Genomic DNA, 18,933 nt, shown 5'->3' on the forward strand with positions numbered 1-18,933 from the left:
CTACACCTTGTTATCTCAGATTCTCCAGCATCTGCAGTTCCTGCTACCCCAGAACCAATTTAGTGATTTTTTTTTCAGAAACAAGGGAGAGGACCTCCTTGTTCTGCACAATTAGGTAATTTATAAATTATGAAAATTCTTTTGAGTGTCCAGATTTCAAGAAATCACCCAATTCCTAGCATACCAGATAGTTAATCTGGTTAGTACAACAGTCATCTAAATGACTAAGAAGAGCATTATTGTTTGGTAATGTATCTTGTCAAGTAGCTTATTGATGTTATAAGCAGGTAGCATAGTTTGATACTGTTTCACTGTCTAACTAATATAGTTTGTGTTATAAATTACGCAAGCTAAAACCAAATTTACAGTCATGACAACAGCAATAGTAAAAATTTACATTTTTTTTAGGACCTTTTATTATAGTTAAATACCCCAAGGTGTTTCCCAGGAGCATTGTTAAATTGATACATAATGAAATATTACAACAAGTTAATAGCAAAAATTAAGTTTAAGAAATATTTTAAAGGATAAGAGACAGGTGGAGATGTGGAGAGGTTAACAGAAGGGAATTCAGGTCGTAGGACCTGAGCAGCTGAAGTATGTCAGTGGTGCAGCAATACCTCTGAAAGGTTAGCACCACTCTGGAAACTTTCTCCACAAGATCACAATAGTGTCTGTCATGCAGTGGGCAAATGTGGCACACCTTAAAGCAATAGCTACACTTTTAATGTATTCCATTGGTTGTAAAGCATTTTGGGATATCCTTGTAAAAGATGCTGTACAAATGAAAGTTAGCTTTTTTTTATGCACCAGCAATTTCTCATAAGTAGCAATGTTGGGAATGACAACATCTTCTGATTTCAGTAGTCTTGACTGGTGCAATAATGCGGTACAATGCCTTGTTCTTCCTGCGAAATACCATGTAATCCTACAAACTGAGCCAAACTATCCATACAGGGCATAGGGGTTGCAGCTTAATTTATCAACTGATGGACCAGTAATGCAGATGTTGTCCAACGTTATGCTCCTAAGACCTACCATGGGCTGTAAACCTATGAAACTCCAACACTTACCTATTATGTTGACATTGCACAGGAGTACATGGTAGTTACATGTCAGTGTTGGCACAATTGTTAACAATTTCATCTCCAATGTAGAATATTCTTGTCTGTAGTCCCACTCCAGAAATTTGAGCACATCAGCTGTGGTGACATTCCAGAGGCTCTGTGTTTTAGATTAGATATTAAATCAAGAAGCCATCTACACTGTTAAATGGATGTAAAAGGTCCCATTGTGCTATTTGAGCAAGAGCATAGGAGTTCTCCCTGGTGTCTTGATCAATATTTCTCCCCAAACTAGCAACATCAAAACAGATTGTCTAATCATCCTTTCAATAATGAAGCTCCCCGAGGATTGGAATTATGACTCTTGCTTTTCTTGGCATACATTAGTGGTCTAGAACATCATGCGCAGGGAACAATTTCAAAGTTTGCAGATGATATAAAGCTTGGAAACATTGGAAACTGTGGGCAGAACTGCGCAGAACTTCAAAATGAAAGATTGGTGGTCAAAGTAGATAAGTTCAGCTGAATTTCAGTGTGGAGAGGTGTGAAGTGATGCACTTTGGTAGGAGGAACATGGGGAGAAAGTAGAAAATAGGAGGTATAATTCTTGAGGGAGTACAGAAGCTGAGGGGGCTGAGTGTTTTGTACCTAAATCACTGAAGGTGCCAGGGCAGCTGGAGAGAGCAATAAGTAAAGAATCCAGTGTCCTAGGTTTTATTAAACAAGGCACAAAGTATAAGAGTAAGGATTCTATGCAGAACTTATACAAGACACTTGTTAGCCCTTGGCTGGAGTATTGTGTATATTTCTGGGTGCCACACCACAGGAAGGATGAATGCATTGGAGAGTGACAAAAAATCATTCCAGGGATGAGAAACTTCAGTTATGAGGTAGATTGGAAAAGTTGGCTCTGATCTCTTTGGACAGAAGAAGGCTAACAGGAGATTAGATAGAAGTTTTCAAAATCATGAGAGGTTTGGATAGAGAAAAAGGGAGAAACTGTTTCTATTTGTAAAATGATTGACAGCAAGATGCACAGATATAAAGTGGTTTACAAACATAGCAAATGTAATGGATAAAATAAATCTGTTTCCCACCATGAGTGGTTTCGGACTGGAACTGCGGTGGAGGCAGAGTCAACTGAAGCTTTCAAGAGGGCATTTCATGATTATTTGAATAGAAACAATGTACAACGGAATGGGGAAAAGACAGGAGAATGGCATTAAGTAGTAATGATTTGTTGGAGAGTTGGTGTGAACACAATGGGTCTAATGGCCTATTTCTCCATTGCAAAAAACTGTGATTCTGTGATAAATTGTTTTTGGGAAATTGCTGTTCAGAAATTGGCTGTTGCATTACAACAGTGACTACACTTCAAAAGTACTTGAAAACAACCCACGGTTATGAAAAGCTTTCTTGAAATGCAAGCCTCTCTTGATTTCCTCTCAATGATTAACTGTGCAGCACAGGCAAAGAAGGAATAAAAGAATTAAGAAAGACATGAGAAGCAATTTTCTTACACAGAGAGTGGTGCGTGTGTGGAATGAGTTTCTAGAGGAAGTGGTGGATACAGGTACAGTTTCAATGATTAAAATGAGGGATATGGGCCGGCAAACTGGACTAGTTTAGTTTGGGATTATGGTTGACATGGATTGGTTGGACTGAAAGGTCTGTTTCTGTGCTGTATGACTCTATGACTCATGTCACCTGCTCAATAATAGGTTAGCCTAATTGAGCTAAGGCAGCAGTAAGGCTGCTACAATTGGCTCTGGGAGAGGAATGATTGGTAGTGTCCCAGCACCTATTCAATGCTGGCTTCTTGAAGTGTCTGTGAGCGAAGATCAGTTCAAGGCAGGATCAAGGTTGGCTATGGTGCTGATGATATGCAGTAATCGCCTGCCAATATTTACTGCCATAGCCTCACGGATGGTTCCAGATCGTGGTTAGCACCCACAGAATGGTAGCCCGTTGAGGAGTCAAAGTCTGCAGGAGAAAAAGAGGTAAAATTGTAAGGTGGCAAATCAAAATAATAATTATCAGAGGGTTAAGAACTATGGATTTCACTTGAGAACAATATTTGGTCTAGAAATTTAATAACAGGGAATTATAATTTAAATTAAAAAGCTAAAGAACAAATATTATGTTTATCATATACAACAAAGAAACAATGTTAATTAAAAATCTTTTAAATAATAAAATGAAATATACCTCTGAAATATTTTAATTACTGTATCAAAGGATTTCAGTTTGTAACATGAAGATTCATTTACCATTGAGAGAAAGCTTTGCTTCTGCTTTTCCAGTGCATTTTAAGTAATGTGGCAATTTTTCCTTCTGTCACTGAACTGAATAACTTGTCATAAGATGTTAGCTCTGAATAAAGTGTAACAAATACAGGGAGAACTAGCCACTTGGATACAGCACTGGCTCAAAGATAGGAGATAGAGGGTGGTGGTGTGGGGTTGTTTTTCAGACTGGAGGCCTGTGACCAGCAGTCTGCCACAAGCATCAGTGCTGGGTCCACTGCTTTTCATCATTTATATAAATGATTTGGATGTGAACATAGGAGGTACGATTACTAAGTTTGCAGATGACACCAAAATTGGAGGTGAATTGGACAGCTAAGAAGGTTACCTCAGAGTACAATGGGATCTTGATCAGATGGGCCAAGGAGTGACAGATGGATTTTAATTTAGGTAAATGTGAAGTGCTGCATTTTGGAAAGGCAAATCAGGGCAGGACATATACACTTAATGGTAAGGTCCTGGGGAACGCCGCTGAACAGAGAGACTTTGGAGTGCAAATTCATAGCTCCTTCAAAGTGGAATTGCAAGTAGGTATGATAGTGAAGGTGCTTGGTATGCTTGCCTTTATTGGTCAGTGCATTGAATAAAGCTGTTGGGAGGTCATGTTGTGGCTGTAGAGGACATTGATTAGGCCACTTTTGGAATACTGCATGCAATTCTGGTCTCCCTGCTAAAAGAAGGATGTTGTGAAACTTGAAAGGGTTCAGAAAGATTTACGAGGATGTTGCCAGGGTTGGAGGTTTTGAGCTATTTGGAGAGGCTAAATAGACTGAGACTATTTTACCTGAAGCGTCGGAAGCTGAGGTGACCTTATGGAGGTTTATAAAATCATGAGGGACATGGATAGGGTAAATAGAAAAGGTCTTTTCTGTGGTTGAGGAAAAGCTAGAGGCCATAGATTTAAGGTGAGAGGGCAAAAATTTAAAAGGGACCTAAGGGGTAACGCAGAGGGTGGTGCATGTATGGAATGAGCTTCCACAGGAAGTAGTGGAGGCTTGTACAATTACAACATTTAAAAGGCACCTGGATGGGTATATAAATATGAAGAGTTTAGAGGGATATGGGCCAAATGCTGGCAATTGGGACTAGATTTATTTAGAATATCTAGTCTGTATGGACAAGGAGGACTGAAGGGTCTGTTTCCGTGCTGTACATCTCTATGACTCTAATCTCCATAACCTAATAGAAGCCTTGGTTGTAAGAAAATAATGTTGGTGTGGTATAAGGGAAATCATGTCTAAGCAATCAATTGGAGCTCTTTGAGGAAGGTACAGTGTGCTGTGGATAGACAGGATCTGGTGGAAGTACTGTACATAGATTTGCAAAAGGCATTTCATAAGGTACCACATCACAGGTTATTGCAGAAAGTTAAAGCTCATGGCATAGGATAACACACTGGTATAGATAGAAGATGGGCTAGCTAACAGTAAACGTATTAGGAATATTTGGCTCATTTTCTGTTTGGCAAGATGTAATGAATAGTATGCTGCAGGGATTGCTGTTGGGACCTCAATCTTTTACAGTTTATATAAATGCCTTGGATGCAAGGATGGCAGGTATAGTTACCAAATTTGTAAATAACATAAAGATAGATGAGCTACTATGTTTCAAAGAGAACATCAGAAAACTGCCAAAAATTATTGATCGTTTAAGTAAGTGAGCAAAGATTTGGCAAATGAAATAAATGTGGGAGAATGTGAAATTGTCCATTTTGGCAAGAAAAATGAAAAAGCATATTATCTGAATGTTACTACAATGCAGTGCTCTGAGATGCTGAGCGAGCTGGGTGGGCAAGTGTATGAATCGCAAACGCCAAGTAATGCAGGTACCAGTGATTAGGAAAGCAAATGCAACATTATCAGTTATTACAAGGGGTATTGAATGTAAAATTGGGGAGGTTATGCTTCAATGTCTTGTGTCACAGGGCGCTGGTGAGATATCTGGAGTACTACTTACAGTTTTGGCTACCTTATTTAAGGAAAAATGGAAGTGCATTGGAAGCAGTTCAGAGAAGGTCTACCAGACCTGGAATGGATGGATGGTTTTACGATGAAAGTCTGGACTGGCTGGAGTTTAGAAGTGTAAGAGGTGTTTCGATACAAACATAGGGATCTTGATGGGGTCGTTGTGGAGAGGATGCTTCCTCTTAGGTGAAAATCTAGAACTAGGGGGTCACAGTTTAAAAATAAGAGGTTGCTGTTTAAGACAATTGAGGTAAATTTTTTTCTCACAGAGGGTCAAGAGTCTTTTGAATTTTCTTCCTAAAGGTATTGTGGAAATTAAGTTTTTAAATTTTTTTTAAGGCAGAAGTGGATAACTTCTTGGTAAGCAACAGGATGAGTTGACAATTAGCAGGACTGTGGATTTAAAGTTAAAATCAGAACATCCATAATTTTGTTAAATGGTGAGTAGTCTCAAGGGATAGATTCACTGACTCCTGCTCCTTACTTATATTTGTGCGTATCTGAAGTTTACCTGGTGCGATACTGTTAGTAATCCATTGAAGGTACGCAGTCCTGTGGACAGTTATTGTGCTGCTTCCTTATAATCTAACAGGAAGGAAGAACATATTATTTTACCTTAAACCCCTTCCTATCGACAATGGCAAAGGTTATTGTTATTTGTTGTGGGTGAAATAATTCTGTCTTCTCATTATTAAAATCCCAAGTGTGGAAATAACACCAAAAAATCCACCAAAGTTGAAATATTCTATTTAACATCATTCAGCACTTATGTATATTTCCAAGAGTTTGAAAAGAAGGTAATCATAAATGGGCACGGAGGAAGATTTAATCCAAAACTATTGACCGTGGCTTAGTTCACTTTTTGTTGTCCATATGTGCCAAAATCGTTAACTACTTCTTAGGTGCCAACAATGATTTTTGACATTTTTGTATATTGATTGTTCATTTCATGGCAGCATTGTTCATTCAGACAGCTGGAAAAACAAAAGAAACTAGAGTTGCACAACAAGGTCACATGGCTTCAGATGAGACATGTTGGGAGGGAAGGGGAAGAACATAGAAACGGGAGTGAGGCAGCATCAGTGGCAGAATAAAGAGACACAGAGTAAAGAATATTACAGTCTGATTCTTCCTGCTTCCTTCTGAATAAGTTAAAAGACTCCAGAACAAGGTTGCTATTCAAAGAGGCAAAGTGCTGGTCAGCAAAATTATCATTGAATGCAATTTTACCCTAATATGTCTGACTTCCACTGAGGTCAATTGACAATAAAATTAGGCGAGATGTGAAATAGATGTCCAGCTAAAACCCATTTGATTATCCTCCATCAGGTCAGATTAAAATGACCTCCATTTCCATACATGGAAGAGAATTAGTTCAGCAATGTTATTCTGCAAGTTGTCCCATCCTTTTACTTACAGATAGAATGAGACAAACTGCATTTACATTTCAGTGCTTATGCAAGACAATTTCAAATAGTTGCCTTCGTTAGATGTAGACAAATTTGAAGCCATCGACCAGCTTTGAAAATGTTTCTCTCAGGCAGTTTTGCAATATATCACACACGATTCACTCATGATGGATGAATAATTCTCCAGAAGGTAAAACATCTTTCCTAATATTTGAATAATTTCACACCTCTTTTAATAATGATAAGTATGAATGGATTTTGATCTCCATTATGTTACAGCTGCAAGCTTGCAACATTCTCCAACAGCTTTGTGATGCAACAATCATACAGGAGCTCTAATGGCCCATTATCTGGTATTGAAGTGATGCTGATGATGAAAAGACCTCAGTCTCTATTTGAATGGAATTTTCTGAGCTTGCATCAGTGTCTATCCAGGCAAGGTATAGACTATTAAATCTGTAACATACATGTGGCATAAAGTGCATTTCTCTTCCAGTTCTAATTTATACACTTCATTAAATATTTGACAAGAAGCAGAAGAAATAGTCACATTTATCTGTAGACAGGATTAGCCATTGTTTGAACATAACATGTTAAAAATAAAAGCAGGGCATAAGTTAGAAAGCAAAGAATCAAAAGGCTTTCCTTTTCGTTCTTAATATTATTGTTCAAGCAATTTTAATGCCAGGAAGGTTATATATTGCTTTACATAGAATGATACTGTAGAAAAATCAAATCAGTACGAAGTTTGACACTTAGTTGGAGCAAAACGTGACATGGGTGATATGATTGCAGCTGTCAGAGTTTGTTACCACTGCTTAAAGCAATAGGTTGAAATTAGATCTCAAAATCTGTTGCTGTTGGTTTTGTTTTACAGGGGTAACAAGATATAAGATGGTGCATGGTCCTATTCAGGAATCTTGATTTAATACTTGTATAAGGGTCCCTACACTTGTTGTAGAAATTGTTGTGAAATTGTCTGCACCAGTGCATGACTTGCCATGTAGTTAAGTCACTCAGTAACTCATACTATGAAGGAATAGTAAGTTTCCTTTGGCAGTGTTACTTGTAGACTGTCTTCATTACACACAGGATTGTTGCTGATTTTTCTTCTTTACATGCTGGTCATTAAGACTGGACATCATGAGGGCTGCTAAAGTGTCAGTTTTGACTCAGTTGATGGCATTCTAGCCTCTAAGTCAAAAGGTTGTGGATTTAAGTTCCATGCCACAACCTGAGTACAAAAATGGCTGAGGTTGATACTCCATGCACAGTACTGAGATACTGTTGCACTGTTGGAAGCGCAATCTTTCAAAAAGAAGTTAAATTGAGGCCTAATAGACTCTCTCAGTTAGGCATAGAAGATCCCATGGCATTATTTTAAAGAAGACATTACTCCGGTGAACTACCAATATTTATCCTTCAATCAACATCACTAAAACATATTTTGTGATAGTTATCACATTGCTTTTTGCAGAAATTTGCTGGCTTAAATTGGCTAATATATTTCCTATGTGACATCAGTGACTACAGTTGAAAAAATGTTTCATTGGCGGTAAAATGCAATGAAATGACTGGTGGTCAAAAAATATACATTTTAAATGAAAGTGGCACTTTCCATTTGCAAAACTCTACGATTATTTCTGACCTTAACTTCAATGTTTCATTAGCTCCAGACTGCTTTTGGTTGTCTTCAATGCAGTTAGAGAGAGGAGATATGTGTGAATTTTTAGGTCTGCCCTTGGGAGATAGGGAAGAGCAGTGCAGAAAACAGAAGGAAGCAGGAGGATTTGGGAGCAAAGGATTAGGAGGACACTGTGCAGCACTGACAGTCAAACTTCAGGTGACATTTCTCGTTCCTCAACTTCACAAGGAGCGATATCATGGGTGTCATCACTTTTTTATTTGTACATGGGATGTTGGCATCGCTGACTGGACCAACACTTTTCCAGAGGATAATTAAGAGCCAAGCACATTGCTGTGGACTAAGAATCACATGTAGGCAAGACCAGGAAAGGATTTTCCTTCCCTAAAGAATATTAGTGATCACATTTTTTAAAAATGACAATTGACACTGGTTGCCTTGTTGCCATTTGAGTATTACTTTTATTGAGTTTAAACTTCACCATCTGACATGGTAGGATTTTGAACTTATGCCCCCAGAATATGAACCTTGGGTTCTAGATGACAAGTTCAGTGATGTTACCATCACACAGCATTTTACCAATAAAGGCCGCAATCACCAAGCTGTGTCACCTATTGCAACCTTAGCTTTGATCTAGTGCAAGGACAGCACTACAGACCATGGTCATGGTCACAATGGCCCTTAGCATCTAGAAATAGGATCCTTCCAGGATGCAGCACATTCTCTCCGTATAGGGATTCAAGGGGAGGCAATGGCCTGGTGTATTATTGCTGCAATATTAATCTAGAGACCCAAATAATTTTCTGGGGACCCAGCTTCAATTCCTGCCATGACAGATGGTAGAATTTGAATTCCATTTTTTAAAAAAAGTTTGGATTAAGACCATGAATCCATTGTTGCGGGAAATTCCATCCGGCTCACTAATGTCCATTAGGGACTGCTGTCCTTACCTGATCTTGTCTACATGTGACTCCAGACCCACAGATGCTCTGGGCAACTAGGGATGGGCAACAAATGTTGACCCAGCCAGTGATGCCCTCATCCCGCGAATGAATAAAATAAAACATTCTCCCTCTTCCTGACAACTTCTGAAGCAGAAATAGATTGTTTGCAAACTTGGTATCATCTTTGATCTTGAGATGAGCTCCTGGCTGCACTCCTGCACAGAATAAAGATCTCAGTTTATAGTTTTATTAAGGTGAAGGTCTGAGGGGCATAGACAGGGTAGATAGGGAGAAATGCTTCCTCTTAGTAGAAGAGTCAATAACCAGAGGACACAATTTTAAAGTAAGTAACAGCCGTTTAGAGGGGATTTGAGGAAAATTGTTTTCACCTGGAGGTCTGTGGATATCTGGAATTCACTGCCTAGAAGGATGGTAGAGGCAGGAACCCTCAGGTCATATAAGTATCTGGATGAATATATGAAACAACATAGCATACAAGGCTATGGACCAACTGCTGGAAAACGAAATTAGAATAGAAGGATGTTTGATTACTGGTGCAAACAGAGTGGGCTGAAGGGCCTCTTTTTACGCTGTAAAAACTTTATGTCTCTATGGCCTCCTTCCTGTCTCTCTAACATATGCAAATCAACTCCTGCTTCACATTCTTAAACTTTAACTATCTGTTTATTTACACTGATGTGACTTTAACTGGCTCAGTGTGAACTTTTCTTTCTTTTAGCTCCTGTGAAATGTCGTTACATTGCTGGCTTGTTCAATTATTAATTAGCTTATTATTATTAATATAAATAACAGTATGTTATTACAATTTGATTGCGCATATTTGCTGAGCATTCATTGTTCATTGTATATGATTAGTTAAGCCTGGTTGTGGTCACTAAGGGAGAAAGACTGAACTAAATCAGCTGCTCTAAGTAAGCAAAAATACATTCTAAATACATTAGAGCTCCAGTACGCATCTCTGCACAATTCTGAGCATTAACTATAACAGTTATTACAGTACATTAAAGATATTATATAATTCTATGTTAGTTTTGTAGAATTAAATTTCAGATAACCTCAAGATTCCAAGTTGCCTTTGACTGGACCAACAGGTATTTAGTAATCATCCTGTCAAGAGATGATATTACTCACCTCTGGAGTAGGTCGTAGGTCTCCTGGCTCAGAGGTAGGGACACTACCACCACTCCATAAGAACCATTAAAGACTGGATCCATATTGCCTGCTCCCCATGCTCTCCATCATTTAAAATGAACACATCAACTCCTCATTGTCCAGTTTGGCTGCGACCACAGGTAGCACATCATTGTAACCTAATGCTTGGTTTCCTAGCAACAGTCATAATTCATTCATCCCTTACCAGAATTCTATGCCTTTAATCCAACCAGGTCATCAGTTCACAGGCGGTCTATTATATTATTACAAATGGATAATCCCTTCCAGTCATGGCTCTTGAATCCTGACTGAAAACCAGGTACAGCTGCAGAGGTAGCCTCCAGAGTGCTGTCAAAACACAATTGCTCCTTCAAAGTCACACTCTTCTGACCTAGTCTACTCCACGCATGATTTTACTCCACATTGCGCACTTTCTCCTTATTGCCTCCCAAATCATCTATCCAGCCATTTGACTAGAAAGGCAATTGATGGGAGTGCTTATTACTGCCTTGTCGGAGAAATGTAGACAGTCATGTCAATGACACCAAGATTGTTCAATTATTAAACTGTTCCATGTTTACTTATGAGAATCTGTTTATGAAACTGTGTTGGTCTTGATTGGGTGTGGACACAAAGCAAAACAACGGATACCACAGAAGCTACAAGATCCAGGCATTTTGTGATTGCAGATGTATTTGAAAGGGCTTGCAGATAAACCTGTTGCAGATATAATAAATAGTGTCACCTCCACATTACTCTGTTATATAAAATATACAACGGCACTCAACTCTTGATACTGAATAAAGATTATGTTTGCTGAGTAAAATGTGTTAAAAGGTTATCCAAAAGTTTTACTGGAGTCAGAATGTGGGTATCTGGTAGACAGTATATTGGATTAGCCCCATTGCATGTAGAGAAATTTGACCGATTGTTTGTAGCACTTTGATATGCAGAGTTTGGTCTAACTCTTCATGGCCTGCTCAGCCTTATCCTGCAACTCTGAAGTTTTATTATACAAGTGGGAGAAGGTTGGCACACACAGCACTTGAACTCATATTTATCCAATTTCAATTTTTCCCATTTTTTTTTCTCATTACAGCACAGCTGTTAAATTATAAACTCCAGAGAAAATGGACAAGATGAGAATACAGCAAAATGGACTCTTGCCAGATTAAAGAAACACTGACAAGTAGACACGTTGACAAGACACAGCTTGCTCAATTGCAAACTTCACCACTAAACAGATAAGTCAGCTTTTTGCAATATCTTTAATAAGATGACATTTACAATGCGGTCTATACAACATTGGATGCAGCCTCCTACAGCTTTCCTAAATCTCTTCTCTCAAACTGTCAATTTATTATTCATTGGCGCTTTCTGCAAGTTTGCAAATAACAGTGACAGTCCCCTGTTGTAATTTTTATTCAAACTGACTTAATTGAGCAAGCAAAAGTGTCTTTTAGCTAAAATTTCCACGATATGTCCTGTTTTCTCTCTTAAGAAGGGATTGAATGACACTTTCATCTTGTCTACCCTGGATAGTAATGTGAGATTGTTCACTTCTCTCTGCGCCTCTTCTTGACATCTGAATTAGGGATCTTCTCAATCCTGATGAGACCATTGTATGGGATCTGTGTCATAAGTTTTCAAAGTGGCATTTCCAACTTTTAGTTCTTGAGCAAAGGGACAATTATGCAGCTAGCTTTGCCTCACACAAATGAAAATGAGAGTTACTGTCAAGTCATCTGATTTCCTACAACCATGGTGATCTCCCTGTGTAGAGTGGGCACAATGCCGAGAATTTCTCAAGGGATGGGGCAAAAGGTGATGGATTAACTGTAACATTCCAAAACCTTGAAATGTTGCAGCAGAGATTTAGAGGGATCTGTACACTTAAAGGCAAATGGATGCATGTAAGGATACCATATTTTGGAAGTCTTTGTCAGAGGGCATGTGGTGCAAAGGAAATGACTGTCAAAAGCCACATCATGGCAAAAATCATTGTGAAGATAGCAAAGTGAGTCTTTGGACTAATGAAAATGTGGCACAGCATCTTAACCCCCTGTTGGTGTCATTGCACAAGGTCAATGCTCCCTGTCGTTCTCTTTGGCACTCCAGTGCCTTTATCCAAGCAGCTACCAGAGTTAAATGTCTAACAGGAGACAACAACTTGGGGCCAATTCTGAGAACAGCTCTTAAGAAACCTACGCAATCATGTCATATACAAAGACAGTGATTCAACTATGTATGCGAAGTGTTGTCCTTCAGCCTCCTTCGCTGGAACATGCATGTAAAATAGACTTATACATTTAGGAAGACAAAACAGTACAATGAAACTGTGATTTTTGTGTTGTGCTGATGTTATTCAATGGGAAAAGAAGAATTAGCAAGGAAAGGTGATGGTCTTGCCGATATGTGCATCAATCAATTGTTTCGTACAAACTGGTCTGATCACTAATACTTTGAATTATGGAAGACGAATACATAAAAGTTATAGGAAGTGCTATGTCATTGACATTGAACATGAACATGAATGCTACACAGGCAGGGAGACAATTTGCTACCTGTTGCAGCACACACCATGTGCTTGGTTCTGTAGAAGTCAATGGACCTGAACATTTGGTGGAAGATATATCTGGTGACAAATGTAGGACCACTTGTTTTGCATCCTTTTACATGTCAAATCCTACCCCTATAACCTTCATTGACATTGTCAATGCTACCCGTATAAAGGCAGATTGCCTGGAGGTATCTTTATAACAAATGACAGCATAGTGCAACTGATTCCATGCTGATCTGGAGTTTCCAGTGACACTCGACCTTAGTTGTCAGCTGGTAGATGTGCTTGGAACAGCAAATACTGTTGGTGGTTTAATGATAAATGCAGGTATTCTGGTTCTGCGGGTCCACTGTTCATCCTGGTATTCCCTTTTGTGTCACTCTACACGGGGCATTTTGAAGATTCCAGATTACATTAACTATAACTTCACTGAAAAACCACCACAATTCCCTCAAGCAAGTAATATAAATGAGTTATGGTCAGTTTGCATCGTGTATGCTTTTCTATCAATCTTCAATTGGGTTTATCAATGAATATGTGAATATTTTGAATTTTCCTGTATAAAATGTAAATGTTTAGGTATTTTTCTAAAAGATTACACAAAGATCAAAAAAAACTGTTCAAAAGGAAATGAAAAAAGCGTGTTAGCAAGTGGAAATGACAGTTCATAAAGGAATGACTACCTCCAAAAAGACAAGCAAACAAATCAAAGCAGGAGTAGGCCTCTTTGCTCTCAAACCTGCTCCGTTATTAAGATCATGCTATATCTAACCACTCCACATTTCTGTCTACCCCGATGAACTTTCATGCCTTTGTTTGTCAAAAATCTATCTCTGCCTTTAAACTACTTAAAGTTTGTGCTTCCACCACAATTTCAGAAAGAGAGTTCAAAGGCTCATAATCGTTTGTGAGAAAAAAGTCTCCTCATCAATGTTTTACATAATTGCCTTCCTTACTGTCAAGAACTCTCTGGCATTTATACATTTAAAACAAATCACCACTTATGCTTCTAAAGTTAACTGTTTAGAAGACTAACTTGTCCAACTTTCTTAAGCCCATTCTAGATACTATACTAATAAACTCTCTCTGAATTGCTTCCAATGTATTAATATTCTTCCTTAAATAAAGAGATCAACACAGTACACAGTACTCCAGTGCTCTGTATAATTGAAGTGTAAACTCTGAAATTTTGCAATTAAGTTTCCTTGTAATAAGCAATAACATTGTTAGGTTTTGTTTTTAAAGTTACTTGTGGTACTTGCTACTGACGTTTTACAGTTCATGCACTAGGACACCTAGATCCACCTGCATCTCAGACCCCAACAATCGCTAACCACTTAGATCATTTGCAATTTTTGACTCTTGCCAAAATCGACAATTTCACATTTTCCCACATTATACTCCTTTTACAAGACATTTACCAACTCACTTAACCTATTTATATAACTTTGTAGTTTCCTGATGAGTTTTTCACACTAACTTTCCGACTTATCTTTGTTGTGTCAGTAAATTTAGAAACCATGCCTTCAGTCCCTTCATCAAATTTATTTATATAAATTGTAAAAAGACAAGGTTCGAATACTGATCCCTGAAGCACACCATTCATTACATTTTGCTCATCAGAAAATGACACATCTGTGCCAATTTCTGTTTCTTGTTGGCTAGTCAATCTTTTATCCATGCCAATATGTTGTACACTAAGCTATAAGCTTTTATTTTCTGCAATAACCTTTGATGTGGGACCTTGCCAAATACTTTCTAGAAATCTAAGTACAATTCTCTTTAATCCAAAGCACAATATTTTTTTGAAGATTACCAATACATTGGTTAAGCTTGATTTATCTTTCACAAAACCATGTTGACTGTACCCTGATTATCCTAAATTTATCTAAGAGTTGCACATCTGTCTTTAATGATAGCTTCTAGCATTTTCCTGATGACAGATGTAAAGCTAATTGGCCTGCGATTTGCTGATTTCTGTCTCTCTCCCCTTTTGAATAAAGATGCTATAGTTGCCAGTTTCCAATCCAATGGAAGCTTCCTTGAATCCAAGGAGTTTTGGAAAATTAAAACCAATTGATCCACTATTTCACAAGTTGTTCTTTTCAGAACTTGATAGATGAAGGCTATCGAGGCCTGTAGACCCATCATCCCACAGCTCCATCAATTTACTCAGTACTAATTCCCTAATAGTTGTAATTTTCTTGAGTCCCTCTTTCCCTTCATTTTCTGATATAATGTTTTTCCTGGGATCTTTCTTGTATCCTTAATGTGAAGAAAAATGTAAAATATCTGTTCAATTCATCTTCCATCTCTTTATTTTCTGATATTAATTCCACATGCTCACTTTCTTTCAGATGAACTTACTGCATCGACTCCTTTCTTTTTCAAATATTTATTGAAACTCTTACTACCCATTTTTATGTTTCTAGCTAGCTTTCCTTCATACCTTAATTTTCCCTCCTTATTAATCTTTTATACATTCATTGCTATTTATTATATTTTGTCCGATCAGATTCTAGACATGCTCGCCGAGCCAATGGGTTTGGTTGCAAACATTTCCTCACCCTGCTAGGTAACATCGTCAGTGCACCTCCATTGAAGCATTGGTGTTCTGTCCCGCTTGTTATTTATATGCCTTAGTTTATTGGGGTGTTTAGTATGTCTTCCTGTTCTGTTTCTCAGTGGTTAGTACACTGGGTCTAATTCAATGTGTTTGTTGTTGGAGTTCCGGTTAGAATATCAGGCCTCCAGAAATTCCCTGGCATGTTTGTGCTTGGCTTGTGCAATTATGGATGGAACAAAAACAGAAGTTGCTGGGAAAGCCCAGCAGGTCTGGCAGCATCTGTGAAGAGAAAATCAGAGTTAACATTTCAGGTCCAGTGGCCCTTCCTCAGAATGGTTCTGAGGAAGGATCACCAGACCAGAAACGATAATTCTGTTTTTTCCTTCACAGATGCTGCCAGGCCTGCTGGGCTTTCCCAGCAACTTCTGTTTTTGTTCCTGATTTATAGAATCCGCAGTTCTTTCAGATTTTATTTGGTGATTATGGATGTGTTGTCCCAGAAATTCATGTCCCTCTTGGTCTGTGTGTCGTGAGACAAATGAGAATTGGTCGTGTCTCTTGGTGACTAGTTGGTGTTCATGTATCCATATTGTCAATTTTCTTCTGGTTTGGCCTATGTAGTGCTTCTCACAGTCCTTGCATGGTATTTTGTATATTACACCAGTTTTGCTGGTTTTGGGTATGGGATCCTTTACATTTGTCAGTAGCTGCCTAGGGTGGTTGTAGGTTTGTGGGCTATCCTGATACCTAGGGGTCTGATAGTCTCGTGGTCATCTCTGAAATGTCCTTGATGCACGGTAGGGTGATTAGTGAGTCTGATCATGTTGTGTCTTCCTGTTGTGGTCTGACTCGGAGGTAATGGCGAATTGTGCTTTTTGGATACCCATTCGTTTTGAAGACTCTGTATAAGTGTTTCTGTTCTGCTTTGTGTAGTTCCAGGTTGCTGCAATGTGTTGGGGCTCATTTAAGTAGTGTCCTGATACAGCTCCATTTGTGAGTGTTGAAAGGTTTGCTAGTGTAATTGAGTATCTGGTCCATATGTGTGGTCTTTCTATATACGCTAGTCTGGAGATCCCTGTTGTTTTTGCGTTCTACCATTATGTCCAGGAAGGGTAGTCGGTTGTTGTTCTCTTCCTCTTTTGTGAATTTTATCCCGGTAAGGATGTTTATGTGTTGATGGGTTACTTCTCGTTTTGTGCGTTTGATAATCACAAGGGTGTCGTCTACATATCAGACCAAAATTTGGGTTGTATAGTGGTGAGCTACAAATCTTCTTGAAAACTTTAAATTCTGTCTGATCTTCTGACTTGCAAGCCAAGGGCAATTGTACACTTTTTTTTAAGTTTCATACTAACTTGAACATTCTTAGTTAACCACAGATGGTGGGTGCACTACTTAGAATGTTTCTTTCCTATTGGACTGTATCTATTTGGAGGATTCTGAAATACACCCTTTAAGTGTCTTTAAGAAATCCATTAAACGTTCAATTTTTGTGTTTGCTATTCTGGATGAATGGGCAATACACATCATTATCTTATTCTGTACAGAAAGTATATTACCCTCCATAGCTTTGATATATTTTACAATGCATTGTTTTGAAATGATGGTGTTGCACACTTTTGGGGCATTTTTAACTGAACACATTTGGAACAGAATCAACTGCAATGTTAGATTTGCACCACACCAGGTTCTATTGTTCACATTTGTTAATACAGTAATACTGGATGTGATGTAAAATGAATGATTCACCCAATCTCATCAATCTCTGCCAGGTAATTAGGGTTAAAATTACACTATTGTACCTGTACACTTTACCCTTACCTAAAACTCTACCTGGAGTATCGGGTGTTAAATGCTATGATTTGGTAAAAATGAACCCTTCCTTTCTTTGCCCTCATGTGAAAATCTCTCATACTGATCCGACCAATAAGAAACATATTCCGTACAGATTACCAAGAGTCTCAATAGATGCAACCATAGATGTGATGGGTGGTATTTCGTGGAGGTGAATTAATCTATCTTGCCCATTAGCTGGAGAGCTGGTAAGAGTCCTGTGCCACAGAAGTGGCAATCATGCACTTAACTGAGCAATGGCAGGCAATTCCCAGGACCAATGATGCTGGCGCTGGAGATGACACCCACCAAGAGCTGTCAACCATGTCTTATATGGAACATGTACAACAATGTCAGTGAACGCTAGAGTAAGTACCAACAAGTATAAGTTTTTTTCAATAGCGTATGAAATAGGGTCTGTGTGGAAGACATTACATTGGTACCATCACCTCTGGAATATTTCCATGAATCAAACATTCATTATAAATTGAACTTTATTTGATAAATGTAGTCCATAACCAGCATTCCAAGAAGTTTGACTTGATCAAGATGACACAGTCAATATCTTCACCTGGCCCTTTTCTCGATTTTTCTGTCTCTCCATGCCTTAATTGTTATGTTTGGGTAAAGTTTCTGTATATCTCATTTAGCTCAGAGTAATACAGAGATAGTTCAAAACACAAATAGTTTATCTATATGACTTGAACATCGTCAAACTTCACAGGACTTTCAATGCACATGTAGTCACAGCTAAGAGCGACATGCCTCACTTGTCTCTAGAATTTTCTTTCTGAAGGTCATCAGTCAATCTCTTGACTCCTTTACTCTATCCACAGGCTAAAGCCATCAAGCATTGTATAAGGATCTGTGATTAAAAAAGCATAAACAAACATACAATTCCCCCCGTTAAGCAAATACTTTATTTTCAATTAAATAATTCTAACAACAAACCAATATACAGCAAGAACAAAAACATAAGTTGCTGGAAAAGCACAGCAGGTCTGGCAGTTAATAAAATGAGATCTGAGGAAGGGTCACTGGACCCGAAACGTTAACTTTGTTTTTTCCTTCACAGATGCTGCCAGACCTGCTGAGCTTTTCCAGCAACTTCTGTTTTTGTTACTGATTTACAACATCCACAGTTCTTTCGTTTTTATTCAATAAACATCAATGCTTTTCTTAGAGCTAAACTTGCCTGTTTCCATGTTTCAAAAGAAGAAAACATGAAGAAACAATCAAGTACTGTACAAAGATCTGTGATCAGACAAGTTTAATCAAGCACTACCCTAATATTTCAACTTAAGATTTTGTTTTCAAATAATTTCTCCATATTTCAATGATGTATTTGATTGTACATATATCTTTGCTTAAATTCACTTCTCCCCAAAATTGGACTTCTCCTCAAACTTTGCTTCACCCACCCCATTATTTAAAATTGCTGTGTTCAGCTATTACATTCCTACATGTGG

This window comes from Rhincodon typus, chromosome 33 (genome assembly GCF_021869965.1).
Source record: "Rhincodon typus isolate 14 chromosome 33, sRhiTyp1.1, whole genome shotgun sequence".
Classification (NCBI taxonomy): domain Eukaryota; kingdom Metazoa; phylum Chordata; class Chondrichthyes; order Orectolobiformes; family Rhincodontidae; genus Rhincodon; species Rhincodon typus.